Below are 16,316 nucleotides of genomic sequence, written 5' to 3'. Positions count from 1 at the left end.
CACCCCCTAAAGAAATGAATTTGGGCAAGGTCTGGCAGGATTGTAAATAAAACAGGAGTGAGTTACACTAAAATGGGCTCCCACGGGAATTAAATGCTTGCTTATCCCCTCAAGGAAAATCGCAATTATTAAATAAAATTTGGATTTGTTTTTTTAAGTGAAGAATATTCTTGTTTGATTTTATTACATAGGAGTTTGCTTTTACAAAATGTGGAACAAATGGAAAAATTCACTTACCATTAGGAGCAGTTTTTGCATATCTATTCCACGTGAAAAGTAAATAGATGATGAAGATAATTTCCATATTGCCAATAATGTGTATATTTTAGTGAAGATCAGTTGGTATTTTATTCTTTAGATAACAAAAGAGTACTTAAAAAAACTTTTTGTTATGCCAAATTTTAATTGTATAAATAAGTAGAGAGAATAGTATACTGAAATTCCATTACTCATTTACCAAGCTTTAACAACCTTGAGCAGAGAATTAATCTTTTCTATCATAGTTTAAGAAATTTTAAGACCTATGAGGTCCCCAAGGTATCAGCCCAATATTATGACAATAATTTACAGATGTAGCTTTTGAGGGCTAAAGAAATTAAGTTAGTTGACCAAAGTTATCTAGTGGCAGAGCCAAAAGTAGACCTCTGCTTCAAACTGACATTTTCGTAGTTTAAATTATAAAAACTTTTTTTTTTGAATCCTGAGTTCTTAAGCTGGAAAGTGGGAATAATAATCATAACTCACTTTGTTGCTTTGAGTGAAAGCCATGTAAAGAGGCTAGGGCCAACCCTGGAAAGTAGTAGGTTTCTCTCTTCCTCCTCAGACTTAGTATCCTTGATCACACATGGTAAGAAGAACCACTCTATTCAGCCTTTGAGACCGCTATGAGATTAAAACCTTGGCTCTGGTGAAAAATCTCTATCAGAAATAATGGACTTCAGGGGAATAGTTGAAAAGCCAGATTTCTAAGCCCAGAAAAAAACAGAAACATTAAGGAATCACTAGGTCTCAGAGACAGGCTACCTGGAGTGTAAAGCCAAATCCCAAACAGCTATCTTCCACAGACTGACACTCAGACTGGGGCACTGTGTTGGTTTGTCAGAGGGGCCAGAAGCTCTGTGGTGGAATTATGGGTAGAGAAGAGCTGATGAAGTGAGTGACTAATACTGAAGGGGAGTATACATGCAAAAACAGAGGGGGTGAAAAAGAGGCTAAAATCAAGATCAGAGATCAATTTTTATTTCTCTCCTATGTATTTTTTAAAAACTGCTAACTAAAAGAGTTTTGGACTTTGATTATTGCCTTTTGTTTATGTATAAATTCCTTATGTATATGTTAGGTGGTGGTACATCTTCTTAAAAATTTAAAAACATATGGAAGCTAATACTGGCACAGGTTTGGAATCCTCACTGGGATTTTTATTCCAGGCCAGGGACCAAGGTTTCACTAAATGAGGCTTGCCTGAAACACTGAGATGCATACGTTGATCCGCTTTTACCTAAGTGTACAAGAAACAATTATCCATCGACTTCCTTTGAAGATAAGTTAGAGCTTTATGTTTCTGTTACAGAAATCCTCCTGCTTCTTTAAATATTACTTTTCTGGGTTTTTTATTTTTTAATTTTTATTTTTATGAAAGTGCTTATTAGGTAATAATCTGTTTGGCCTATTTTATGTCTTCAAATTATCTGATAGTATAAATATTGGATCACTTTTGGCCATTTTCTAACTCCACAAATAAAAAACATTACATTTTTAAAAATAATGTCACTCAATAAATCAAAATAACTTAAAATGTGACCAAATATTTTTGCTTAGTTCCTCCTGCTTTAACACATGTGTGTTTTATCAAATCTAAAATTCTGTAATAGTCCCTGGACATACATAAAGAATGCTTAATTTAGGCTGCTCTTTAGTCAATTGGTAGAAAAGATCTCACTATCAATGCAGTTTACGGTTTTAGAAATCCAAATCAGCATATAAACAATATCTCATTCAGAGCTGAGTCTTTTGCAGTACAGGAATACTTTAAATCAGACAACAACAGGACTTTTATGAGACTCAAACTATCTAAAGTGAAATTTCAACACTTGCAAAGGAAAGAGATTTATCTTTTTCACCCTAATAGTTATAGTTCAAAATATACGTGAAACTATTGACAATCATGAACATATTTTTCTGGTGTAGGTATTCCGATTAGCCTCCTCTAATTGGAGAGTCACCTTAGGGAATTCCTCACAAAATGCTACATTTTGTTGGAATAGGACAACACATGAATCAAAGGACATGGATTCTATCAGTGCAGTTTAGCTGCACATTGCTCAGTCGCATCTGATGGGGGGAGACCTAGAGAAACACAAGTGGGTCAGGGATAGGAAAGTGAGGGTCAAGGATAGGAAGAGCATGCATGGTACATAGACAGACTTCACTTAATTCATGTTTGTGCCTTTGGCTGATCTTGTTAGGTTAGTAACATTTCCATGATTTCCTCTGTTCCTCAATTTGCTATTAAACAACCGTCGTAATCGAGACATTTATTCTAATGCTTAGTATGAACTTATTCTCGTATAAGTTTATATACTTTGCCATTTGCCTAACCTTAGGGGAACTGGTGAGCTACACATCACACTTAAAAACTTGCTTTCTATTCTTTTGATCCAATGCACTCACTTGCCTTACTCAACCTCATACCAAGACCAAATTAAAACTAAAAAAAAAAAGATTTCTTTCGGCTACTGAACCACTTCCTAATAAGTACTGATGTTGAGGACAGGAGGTAAATTACATCACCATTTCTGTTTATTTTATTGTGCCGTTTCCAATGCAATATGCTTATTCATTCACGTTCAGTATGCCAAAAAGGAAGGGTGGTTCCATCTGTGAAAAACTGATAATCCAATCTCTTCTCAGACTAGATATTAATGAGTGAATGAAGATAATTCTGAATAATTATAACCACTGTATATTCTAGATTTTGACAGGTAGTTTGACTTAACACTTTCTAAATGACCAAGAAACCACTTGATGTATTAGAGTACTAAAAAGAGGAGAACTAAGAGTACCACTTTCAAAGAAAGCCACAGTACATGCTACTTCCATATGTCTTCCCCTACTCCACCCCTCGGGGAACAAATATTTGTCAGTCATTTCTAGTTTCACCAATTTAACATGGATGAATATGATGCCATTAAATGAGCATTTGTACACTGAAATACTATAATGTCATTTTATAATCTTAAATACTTAAAAATTCAACTCTAAAAATATGTAGAACAAAACTACTATCATTTTTCATTGATGTATTTCTAAATGTGTCATCTTTTTATCTTATTTTTTTAAGATTATATTTATTTCCTTAGAGAGTGACAGAGCGCCAGCAGGCAGGAGACCAAGAGAGAGAGAGAAAGAATCCCAAACAGGCTCCATGCTCAGTGTGGAGTCTGACACAGGGCTCAATCTCGTGACCTGAAATCATGATCTGAACTGAAATCAGGAGTTGGACTGTCAACAGACTGAGCCACCTGGACACCCCTAAGTGTGTCATCCTTTGAGAGAGCAACTAATAGATTTGGAAAATATATCGTTACTCTCTGTCCTTAACCTGCCTCCTCGAAGTATATTTGCATAAATGTGTATAAACAAATATGTCCATATACTAAATATATAGTAAATATTCTATATTGTCAAGAAAATTTGGAGATTATTTTATGCTCTCAAGACAAAATATATTAAATATTTGAAATGGATTTTTAACATATGTGTAAATTTAGTGAAATCAGAGCTGAAAAGGACTTCATAGTGTAGGTAGAGTGAGTTCTGATCCTTCTTTGTCTAATAAGTAAAGTGTAGTGTTTCTATGGAAACTGCATTTGGAGAAAATAATTATTAAGTATTAAAATATCTATTGTATCACAATGTCAGTAGAATGATTTACTCTATAGTGATAGAAACACTTTAATATTTAAGAACTATTGTGCATAGGATATATTTTATGGTTTGAAACTAAGTTTCAAGAGGAATCTTTTGTCATTAAAATGAATGGTAAACTCAATGCCCCTCCAAAAATCTATTATATATTATTTGTAAGGAAAATATTTGAGGGATCCCTGGGTGGCTCAGCGGTTTGGCGCCTGCCTTTGGCCCAGGGCACGATTCTGGAGACCCGGGATCGAATCCCACGTCAGGGCTCCCGGTGCATGGAGCCTGCTTCTCCCTCTGCCTGTGTCTCTGCCTCTCTCTCTCTCTCTGTGTGACTATCATAAATAAATTTAAAAAAAAAGAAAATATTTGAACATATGTATAACATTGGTAGTACATTGTGAGAAAAAGTACCTTTGACCAAAATTGGCTGAGTGGTAACACCATACAAGAAACAAAACACAACAAAACATTACCACAAAAAAGACAATTTTTGATTAAGATAATTTTTATAGGTAATTTGTAACAGAATAAAATTGACATAGATGTTTTTATATAATTAAATTGTGTAGCATTTGGTCTTTCATTTAGTCAGATATTACCTATGCTCTGTTAAATTAATGAGATTATATTCATGAGGTACCATTGAAGTGCTCATGCAATATCTGTATCTTTTGTGGCACATCATGGAATATAAAGTAACTTTTTCAGAGTCAAAGCAACTGCATCTTTGCAGCCCTGCCCAAGCTTTTTATAGATCAGATTGCTTTTATGTCTGGGGTAGCCATGACTTCATATCAGACTTGAAGAAATGGGCTCTGGAGGGAAATGGGTAGCAAGTGACAGACATTTTTTTTTTCTTTTAAAATGTTTACCTCTCAAGGGTTGTCTAGATTTTTAAAAGTTGGGTGGAGTAGCATTAGCTGGCTGACAAAATGAGGAGAGGTTTGTTAACCAAAATTTGAAGGAGCCTTCCTTCCTAGGGTCTTTCACCAGTTTTGAGCTTTTAAGAAATCATTTTCATGTCAACTTTGTCCGAAGCCTTTAATATATAGTAACAATATACCAAACATCCCTTTATCTTTTTTTATATATTTTTTTTCTGCTTTATTGATAATGTGTTGGGAGAGGGGCTCTGCCAAATTCCATGAAGTATTGTCCCACTCAGAAATAAAACTGACATCAAGGCATGTCACCACCCAAGGCTTTTAGGTTAAAAGGTTTCAAGCAAACCCCTATATTGTGACAAGAGACCCAACATGAATACCGATACTATGTGAGGCAACAATTCTCTGACTTAAAACATATCATCTGTCTTTGCTAAAGTAATTTTTAATGAATCACATGAGTTAGCAAGGCTTTATACCAAAATCACAAAACAAAACAAAGCAAAAATGACGTTAATCACTTATCTTCAGGAAGCTTACCTTGTAAAAATACGTAAGGAAGCTCAAAAAGTCTTCTTGATTTCTGAGTTGCAAGCTTTATTTTCTAGATCTGTGCCTCCTGATAAAGTGAGATAGTTAGACTCTGCTGCTATTTGTATTTTAACTTGCAAAATAGAATATAATAAAAAAGCACATATCTCACTATTTTAAACAGTATATTATATATAGAAAATAAATCTGTTGGTATTAGAAAGTGCTGAAAAATATAAAGACAAATATATTAATTATCCAGGGTGTCCCAATTCAGAGGCAAAAACCTTTAATTTTTTTTTATATTATATGCACCATTATGTATCCTCCTTTTTTCTAGTTAACATTATGTTGTGAAGATGTTTTCATGTCATAATTTTAAGTGTATTTAAAAACTGGGTAATACTTCATTATATGTGTATTATCTTAACTTATCCGACCACCAATATATTATTAAATATTTGAATTGCTTCCGATTAGGGGTGGTTGGCTACTATGAAAAACACATTAGAATGCAGGCTATGTGAGGCAGTATCTGTATTTGTCTTGTTCTCTGCTTTAAACTTAGCACATAGAGCAGGGACCCAAATCATATTTAATAAATGAAAGAATGAACAAATACATAAACCTGAATATCTCTTCTTGGAGGTTCTATAGAGAATAGATTTCTACCTCTCATGCTAAAATGAAGAAAGATGATATAAATTCATAGTATTTGCAACTCTAGGATAATGTCACTAACAGAGTGGAATAGTGCAGAATTTCTGCAAGATAAAATGTTGACAGGAATGAAGTGATGTTGAGACTCAACAAGGGTAAGAACTCACAGAGATAATTAAGAGGACACTATGATGTGGGAGTTTGCCAGATGGACTTTGGGAATAATTCCAAGGTCAGAGACTATAGAACCTGGGGAAAAGTAACTAATTGAATCCCACTCAATGTAGCTGATGACTACATTGGCACAGAGGTGATAATAGCACTCTGACGGCAGAATTCTGATAGGAAGTGTTCCAGAATGTGTGTGGAATCAGGTAAGCACATCTGGCCTCACACTGGAATCAACTTGAGGATTTGAATATTACTGAAGTCCAGCTTCCATGCCAGAAAATTCTGATTTAATGGTTTGGTGATGGCCTAAGTATTGGAACTTTTAAGTTTGATAATTATTGCTCTAAATAACTAATTTTGGGTTGTCAAGGGGCTATATAGCACCTCCACCTCAGAAACAACATGTCCACTTGGACATTGCATGTGGAAGGCTCTGGTAATCAGAAATGTATTTATTTCTAGTCTAAACCACCAGTGTTTATTTTATGAGTTTAAGAAACACATTCCAGCTATAAAATTATTTACTGTAGGCATATATTAAAATTTTTTTTTACAAAAATGAACAGAAAACCAAGAATCATTGAAGTCAACAAATGTCAATGAACAGAGTTAATAGAAGAAACAGAAGGTATTAAAATAAATAGAATATTCTTTGATAAGCATAACAGGACATACCATATCTATAAAATAAACCAAGAAACTAAAACACTTGCTTTGAAAAAAAATTACTAAAATGAAAAATGTGATTGCTTCAATTAAAAATACATCATCATTGGATAGATTAAATAACAAGAGAGTGGACACAAAGGAAGACTGAATTAGCAATTAGGAAGCTCATACCTGGGAAGTTTGTAGTCCATACAATGAAGAAGTGGAAAGTCTAGAGAAGTATTTAGAAATGTGAAGAATAGATACAGAAATTCCTGTGTTCATCTGAGGAAGGGCTTTCAAAAAAAGAGAACTAAAACAAAAAAGAGAAAATTTTCAAAGAAATATAGGCAAAATATATCCCAGACTTGGAAAGAGAAATACATTTTTAGATTAAAAGGGCTCACCTAGTACCAGACGGTGTTAGATAGGCCTCCACATGAAGATAACCCGAGTAAAGTTTCAGAATTTTAAACCTAAAGAGAAAATCCTGAAGGTAATGAGAAAAACAAAGAAATAAATGATTATGTAAGATGCCCTTAAAATTTTTAAAGAAAATTCTTTTAAACTCAAATTCTTTATTATGCCAAAGAACTAAACTCTGACTGCAAAATAAAAATGTTTTCACATCAAGGCAAAACCATGAAAGGAGAGGAGGAATTTCCTATATTGAAAAAGATAGCAAGGGGATCCCTGGGTGGTGCAGCGGTTTGGTGCCTGCCTTTGGCCCAGGGCGCGATCCTGGAGACCCGGAATCGAGTCCCATGTCGGGCTCCGGGTGCATGGAGCCGCTTCTCCCTCTGCTTGTGTCTCTCTCTCTCTCTCTCTCTCTCTCTCTCTCTCTGTGTGTGTGACTATCATAAATAAATAAAAATTTTAAAAAAGATAGCAAGTATGAAGATAATGTAGAAGAAATTGATCTTTATTCTTCTACTATAATTTCAAATTTAATATACTGTAAAAAATTCTAGAATTTGACAAATCAACAACTGTAGAAGGAGCTCTTAGCATACGTCCCTGGACTATGGCTCACTTCCCATGTTTGTGTCTGTTTCTTGAATTTCAGAAATTGTTTAATATATCTTTTCTATTGGTGACTCCAATATCATCTTCTATGCTCTTCACTATTAAGAATTGTTTCCCCTCTGAAAATTAACTTACTGTCTTATAATGTGCTCTCAAGAGGGAAGAAGTCTTGACCTAAAACTGAGAATTTTAGATATCTTAATCAGAACACCTGCATTAACTTAAGTACATCTGTGATTACTATCTGGCCAGAGCTCAGATTGTCACCTGCTCCTTGTATTCTTGTGTTACTCTGCTGCCTAATTTCAATATTTTGCTCTCAGAAGATGATGATTATCTTCCTGCATGGTACAACTCTTAGCCCTCATGATGTTGATGATTTTATTTTGGTAAATATTTCTTAATATGATGATAGTACTTTCCTTTGATTCATAATGCAATTTCACAATATAAAAAATAGACCAACGGTTATTACTGCACATCTTTCTATAAAGTTGAACATGCTATAGTGCTATTGGCACTTTTGAATGTAGAGGTTATGAGTGTAGTCATAGTGATGAGTAATGCTTTTAGATACGTTGGAAGATCAACTATTTTTGGTTTTTATTCTGTTATATCAACAATGAAACAAAGCCTTATGCTAATATTTAATCACGAGATTATCACAAATTTTTGACAAGAAGTCGTATTATGAGAGTTCATTCCTCAGGAATGGTGTTTTCTCAAGCATTTATAAGATGTTCAAATCTCTCTACACATATTAACTAATGTATAAATATTGAATGCTTTCTATAACATGTCCCATGTGAACTATTTTACTGATAGCCTCAAACAACCTTGTAGAGAAGGTGCAGTCATTATCCCCTCATCTCAGATGAGGAAACAGAGGCTTAAGGATATTGGGTAGCAAAGATGGAACATTAACCCAGGCCTAGTAGTCTGTGATCTTGATTTTATTGCCTCTTTGAAACTGAATGTATTGCCTGTTTTATATGTCTGATTAGAAACTTCTCAGTGAGGCTACTGTTGAAAAGCTATAAAGAAGCTGCTAAGAACTTTCCTAAGAATCCCATGTAAGTTTCAGTTTGTAGGCAACTATATTCATGAATCATCACCCAGATTCCAGTCCCCTTTTGAAATCTTCTTTGGTACTCCACAACATCAAAACAATTACCAAATTCTGTATTTAATATGTGTCCTCCATACAAGACAGATTTTGTTAACAGAGGGAGGAATAGGGGTGCTTGGGTGGCTCAGTCGGTTAAGCATCCACACACAAAAGAGGGAGAAATGGATAAAATTTGCCAGTGAAATTGATGTAGAGAGAAAGAGAATGGGCAGCCTGGGTGGCTCAGCGGTTTAGCGCCTGCCTTCGGCCGAGGGCGTGACCCAGGAGACCTGGGCTCGAGTCCCACGTCGGGCTCCCTGCATGGAGCCTGCTTCTCCCTCTGCCTGTGTCTCTGCCTCTCTCTCTCTCTCATGAAAAATAAATTAAAAAATTAAAAAAAATAATTTGAGAGAAAGAGAAGATTCATAAATAACTTAAGGATTATGAAATTGAACTGGTGAAATTTTCATTTATTAATTTGAGAAAAGCTTTGGAGGAACATTTTTTAATGGGAAGATGAAAATTTCAATTTAGGACATATTAAGTTTGAGAAGTCTACTTGATATTCAAGTAGAAGGTGATAGATAGATAGCCAAATAGAGGGATAAAGTAGGCAGTTACATATAAAATTATATCATTTAGTGACTAAATCTTGACTAAGGATGTGAATGTAAAAGTTGTCAGCATGTATGTAGTATGTAAATCCATTAGGCTAGATGAGATCAGATCAGTAAAGAGTGAGAACAAATAGAGAAGAGGTTCAGCACTGAGCTCCAGGACACTCCAACACTTGGATAAGGAGAAATCAGCAAAGGAGATACAGGAAGCGACCAATATAATGGGAAGACAGCCAGGAGAGACAGCTGTCTCAGGAGAGATGAGGAGATGGTGTTTCAAGGATGAAGGAGATTTACTGGTTCAGTGCCTCTGATGAGTCATATAAGGTGAGGATTGAGAATTGACTACTGGAATTAGAAACACAGAGATATTTTCAACCTTTAAAAGACCAATTTTGTTGGAGATAACAAAAGCTTGGGTTCAAAGGATAAGGTAATAGGAAGTATTCCAAAGGCAGAAAAAAACACGTGCTAAGAAGATGGGAGAATTAGACAGTTCAAGGAGACAGGAAGTAGCTTCCTCTCTAAATAAGAATTAATAGGCGATTCCTGGCCATTGAAGACTCATTACCTGACTTAGGTGGTTGGGGTGTATACATCTATATATGAATGAATGAATGTGTGTGTGTGAATATGGACCATTTCAAGTTTAAAAGCTGGACAGTAACGTGTCCAAAACTATATTTTAAAGAAATTAAGGTGACTTCAATATCAGTAATGAATTTAGTAGACATAATGATCTCTAAGGTGGTAGGGTCCTGAATTTTAAAAAAGTAAAGGTAAGTTTAGCTTAACTTACCATTTGTAATTATTTCATTAGATTTTCACCCATACAAGTAGAATTGACACAAAACAGTCTTGAAAAACATAGGTAGGGGAAATAAAAGTTGGAAGTAAATGTTTTAAGCAGGGAATTAAAAAATCAGATCAAAGGCTTAGCTTTAATGCTAGTTCATTTTATAAAATCTCAAAAATGTATATAAAGCATTCATTTTGAAATTCTTGAGAAAAAAATCCTACTTCATAATTTATGGCATATATGTTTACTAGTTTATGTAATATAAAAGTAGATATTTAACTACAAAAAATGTTTCATATATGGGCTGGGGAAATTGCTGTGAGGTATCTATTCATTAAAATATATTTGTGTTTGTATTTTCATGGTTTATAAAGAACTAATGAGGAATAGATTTTTAATAGTCCTTGTACATTTGACGCAGCTGTCATGGGGCTATGCAATAATTGTGTATTCATATATAATCAGTGATGTAATCACTTGATGTATATATTAATGTTTGCTAACTTATGCCCAGAAACTGGTGAGATTATAAACTGATTTTCCAGGATCATAATAATAGTGAATGGAACATTGGATATACTGTCAGGGAAATTGGACCTGGTTAGCAATTCTAGGTCTCAGTTTCATTACATCAGAAAAGTAATATTTATTGTCTGCTTTATAAGATGGAAGGAAATAACAAAGACAAAACATTTATAGATTTTCTTACAACGTGTCATTCATATTTAGTTACTATTTAATTAACTATTTAATGTTAATAAAATATACATTACATATATAAATTCCTTTTAATTAATACTTTTTTAGTATTGTAAATTGTATCAAGAACATGTATATTAAAGTGTGAATATGTATGTGGAGGTTTAAAAAAGAAAAGTGGCATAAGAAAGGATAATTTGGAATCTCATTTTTATTGTTTCATCAGATGTATTGGATTTAATAACAGTAATGTGAAACTCAAGCTAGGTTTGAGCTGCTAAAGTATTTCATAAGCAGTCTTATGACCAAATTCAGAAGTCAAATGTCATTTAGCTGTAGAAAACAAGCTTCATTTTCTAGAAGAGAAATAATTGATCTTTTTTCAAATGACTAATAATAAATATTAATTTTTCCTTATATGTTTGTCAGATTTTTTCCCCACCCTATGTGTCATGACTTAAATTCTGTAATTTCTGCCACATTTGGGTCCGTATTTTCACTCTCTCACAAAGTTGTAATGTCTAATTGTTTGCTTGCTAATTCCTACACTTCCCTGTGCTTGCGTTCCACTCACTTGTTCTTGATTCATATTATCTAAGTAAGAAAATCAGTTTTTAATTTGCCCACTACTTTATGTGTCTATCCTTCATACACTGTAGACACATTGAAAGAGAATTTATCCTTTTGGCCCATGATGGGTGCTCTTTTCCAAGAAGACGTATGAATACATCTACTTTAAAAAGAAAAAGTCATGAAAAAGACCATCCACCTTTGGGAATAAAGTACAGGGTAGTTATTTGTGTTATAATTCTCGGGCAGCCCCGGTGGCGCAGTGGTTTGGTGCTGCCTGCAGCCCGGGGTGTGATCCTGGAGATCCGGCATCCTGGAGATCCGGGATCCCAGAGATCCGGGATCGAGTCCCACATCTGGGGCTCCCTGTGTGGAGCCTGCTTCTCCCTCTGCCTGTGTCTCTGCCTCTCTCTCTCTCTCTCTTTCTCTCTCTGTCTCAATAAATAAATAAAATCTTTAAAAAAATTTAAGAAGATAATTATGAGTCTCTTGCATTTTCTGCATGTCTATGAGCTTTGGAGGATAGAGACGGTGTCTCCCTCTTGAGTAGAAGGCTGGTGTGTTTATTTATTTATTTTTATATTTTTAAAAGATTTTATTTATTTATCCACGAGGAACACAGAGAGATGCAGAGAGAGGCAGAGACACAGGCAGCGGGAGAAGCAGGCTGCATGCAGGGAGCCTGACATGGGACTCGATCCAGGGACTCCAGGATCATGCTCCAGGCTGAAGGCGGAGCTAAACCGCTGAGCCGCCTGGCATGCCCAGGCTGGTGTGTTTACAGCTTATCATAAAAGATTCAGGTTCCTTGAACTAAAGATTTATCTCTTATCATGTAAATCACTGCATAATCAGGTATGACTTGGCCCTACTTTTCCATCTGTGAAAATTGGGGCTCACCGAAGCTGCAAAAATATGCCGATAGTCTAGCTACTTGTGTGCTAAGACTACATGTTTGTGTTCCCTAAAAATTGAAATGTTAAAAAAAAAAATTGAAATGTTGAAATCTAATCCCCAGTATGATGGTGTTGGGAGGTGGGGTCTTTAGGAGGGTCAAATTCTCATGAATGAAGTTAGTGTCTTATAAATGACCCCTCAGAAAACCCCCTCACTCCTTCCATTTGAGGACACAAGAAGACAGCTGTCTATGAAACAGGAAGCGAGTCGCCACCTGAATCTGCTTTGATCTTGAACTTCTCAGCCTCCAGAACTGTAAGAGATAAATTTCTATTGTTTATATGCCTCCCAGTTCATGGTATTTTTGTTATAGCAGCCTGAACTAAGACTAAGACACTGTGGGATGAGTAATAAACCCCTTTGTCTCAAACTGGTAAGTTAGCTTACAACTGGAATAAAATCTCATGGCCTTCAGAGTTTTTGGCAGTTTTGGCAGTGGTAAAGATGGGATGCTAATAGACACATGGCTTTCTAGAACAAGAATGAGGATCATGTGTGCCAATTAATGAAATACGAATAATCCATAGGAATAGTAGCAAATGTTTTGGCCAAGTTGAATGATCAGGTGGGCAATAAATACTCTACTGGCTGTTAATGAGAAAGGAATTGAGGAAGTTGATTGCACACCTCATTTCATCTTGCTTGTTGTAACAACTACTTCCTACTCCTTTAGGTAGGAAGACTTCTGCATTATCATGGTCTCAGTTCTACTCTATTGTAAAAAATAGTTTAAAGATTTTTCATGGGTAAGCAGAAGGTTCTGCTGCTATCATGGTCAATATTATGTCTTAATTTAGCTATACCATGGTATCTAGCTTTTGACTAACTACCAGTCCAGATGTTGTAGTGAAGGTATTTTTTAGATGCAATTAACACTTAAATTAGGAAACTTCGAGTAAAGCAAATCGCCCTCTATAATATGAGTGGGCCTCATCTAGTCATTTGAAGGCCTTAAGAGAAAAGATTGAGGTCCCCCAGGGGGGAAGGAATTCAACCTTCACAAGCCTTTGGGTTCAAGACTGCAATGTCATCTCTTCCCTAGGTCTCTAGCCTACCTATCTGTGCTGCAGATTTCAGACTTGCCATCCTTCACAATTGCAGGAGCCAATTTCTTAAAATGACCCCCACCTCCCTGTCCCTCATACTTTTTGGTTCTGTTCTTCTGGATATTCCTAATATAGCCCCTTCCAGACAAGTTAGAAGATATGAGCCTATATTGAATGCAACAGGAGGGAAATTTGTGGCATCTATTGTCAGAAGTCTGGCAAATCCTTATAACTAGTTGAGTCACTGGGAGATGAGGGTCAGGTGTGTAATGCTCATCAAAGAAGAATGGCAAGAGATGGGCTGTGTTATGACAGTGGATCATGCCAAATTTAGACCCATTCAGAGATAATAGTTCTCAGAAATTTGGGGGGTTTTTTGCAGTGGGTTGTGGCTGCTATAAGGAAGTTTCAGTGTTCTCAGTAATAGTTCTAGGAGATAGATAAATTCTCATTAGAAATCATAAATAAGGTTTTGAGTAGTATATGGCAATTGAGTCTCCATCTCATCCTGTTTCATGTTGGGAGGGACATCCAAATTCAACCTATGGGGTCTTGGCAAGTTCCACAGTGGTCATAGGAAACTAATGTGACCTCATAGAATTTGTCCTATGCAGCCAACTTAGTGCTCTATTGCTGTAGATCGTATCTGACTGAACAGTAGTAGTTAATGTGCTATATGCTTACCCCTCTATATCATAAATGCCTGAAAGGAGTCTTCCAATCAGTAAGAACTACATATAGAGAATGTTAATACCTTTGGGGCCCCACAACCTGTTTGTTCCTATGAGCTAAATGTTTCTGTGACTGATTATTATGATACTTTCATTATTTTGCCTCTTGGAAATGGGTGACAGCCTTCATTCATAAGCATTCTTTGGGTTGTATTTATATTTGTCACTTCTATGACACAGCTATCTGGTAAACTTCTTCCAGAAAGCACCTATTGCTTGCTACTGTGGTCTTATAGAAATTGAATGCTAGTCTATTGAGGCTTTATGACTTTCTGAGCTGATAGTCTCACTTTGGGATGGGTAAACTAGATTCTGACTAACAAGGTGGAAAGGGCTCAATATACATCTCTTGTCAAATGGAAATGGAATAACCAAAAACAGTTGGTCTAGCTCCAATGGCATCTCATCTTTATGTTAAAAAGTAACAGCTATTCCTTTTTTTAAAAAAAATTATTTATTTGAAAGAGAGTGTGTATGGGTGCCCTAGTGAGCATAGGGGGAGGGGCAGAAGGGGAAGGAGAATCCCAAGTTGGCTCCTCACTAAGTATGGAGCCCGACATGGGGGGCTTGATCTCATGACTCTGAAATCATGACCGGAGTGGAAACCAAGAGTAGGATGTTCAAACTACTACACTACCCAAGCATCCCAATAACTATTCCTTTAGGAGAAAACTTCTACTTAGACTCTTGAAGTAACATTGCTGGCTTAATGGGGCCTCAATTCACAGAGGTTCCCCTAACTGCCGGAGCTTGGTTCACTAATGTTTAAGCTAAGTGGTAAACTGTACTGACCTCTTTAAAAATTGGCTTAAAAAATATTCTGATTTTATCTCTTACCTCCTTCTGGTCCACATATCTGTAAAGTAGCTTGATTACTGAATGTGAAAGGTATTATTATCTTCTCTTGCATGGTTCCTGGGCATATTCAATTGAATTGTGTACCCTACAGTCAATGACTGGTGTCTTTAAAAGAGAAAATAAAGGGAAATTGGACACAGAAAGACAAAGAGGGAAGCTGGCCATATGAAGATGGAGGTGGAGATTGGAATTATGCTGCTACAAGCCAAAATGTGCCAGGAGCCAAAAGAAGCTGGGAAAGGAAGAAAGGGTTTTCCCCAGATACTTCAGAGGAAGAATGACCTTGCTGACCTCTTGATTTCAGACTTCAACCTCCAGAACCATGAGAGAATAAATTTCTGCTCTTCTAATCCAACGAGTTTGTAATAATACATACTCCTTGATATAATGGCAGACTTAGAAAACTAATACACCGAGTAGTGATCAGGAGGGTTCTATAAGCCAATTTTGAAAATTTGGAATTCCAAACCGATCTTCCCTGGACATGATGCTTCTTTCTTTCCTTTACTTACAATCCCAAATTGGCCTGATTGATATACTTTCCAGGTACAGCTTAGCCGAAAAGCTAGTGTATTCAAACTTAATGCTGGTTCAGCCATCTGCATTGTCCCATGGGACTGACATGGTCCTCAGTCATAAAAAGAATGACTACTTGTTGAATATGCCTGCTGGCTGAATTCTTTTCCAGAGATCCATGAGGGACAAAACAAAGGATGTAATGGGTCTGTGTAAGTTCTACAAGAAAGCTCTTAGTTCTCTTGCTCTTGAACCAGATATGATTAGGGAATAATGGGGAAAATTAAAGTTATAGCTACTGGAACAGGGCACATCAATTTTGTCTCAGTAGAGGGAAAAGAATAATTTTAACACCTAGAAATGGAGTTCCTCAGACCCTGGAAGGTACAAGAGATGGCAGAACACAAAAAATCTTTTTCTTTTAGCATCAGCCCTGGAGACTTTCTTATGGAAGAGAAACAACCTAGAGTGGCAAATGCTTGCAATAATATTTAACTTATTGGTAAGGCTACCATCTTCTGCCAGACAGCTCTGACTACAATTTGATCATCATTCCCCTTACTCTTACTAAGAA

General features: G+C 35.9%; 1 long non-coding RNA gene across 11 annotated transcripts in view; it reads left to right on the top strand.

Annotated features, from left to right (window-relative positions):
* Window positions 1-16,316, top strand: part of LOC102151347 — a 115,403-nt gene that overhangs the window by 24,279 nt on the left and 74,808 nt on the right. Inside the window, exons 4-5 of one of the 11 annotated variants that reach the window (XR_005382620.1) lie at window positions 12,761-12,846; window positions 15,318-15,649. The exons of 8 other annotated variants lie outside the window; for them this stretch is intronic. This is a non-coding gene — a long non-coding RNA (uncharacterized LOC102151347). Of the gene's footprint in view, window positions 1-1,427; window positions 3,843-12,760; window positions 12,847-15,317; window positions 15,650-16,316 lie in introns of those variants that run through there. 2 more of the 11 variants (XR_005382619.1, XR_005382624.1) reach the window with 2 other exon arrangements.

This window comes from Canis lupus, chromosome 32, assembly GCF_011100685.1.
Source record: "Canis lupus familiaris isolate Mischka breed German Shepherd chromosome 32, alternate assembly UU_Cfam_GSD_1.0, whole genome shotgun sequence".
Classification (NCBI taxonomy): Eukaryota; Metazoa; Chordata; class Mammalia; order Carnivora; family Canidae; genus Canis; species Canis lupus.
The sequence above is the reverse complement of the archived record's forward strand: the minus strand, read 5'-3'. Positions and strand labels throughout refer to the sequence as shown.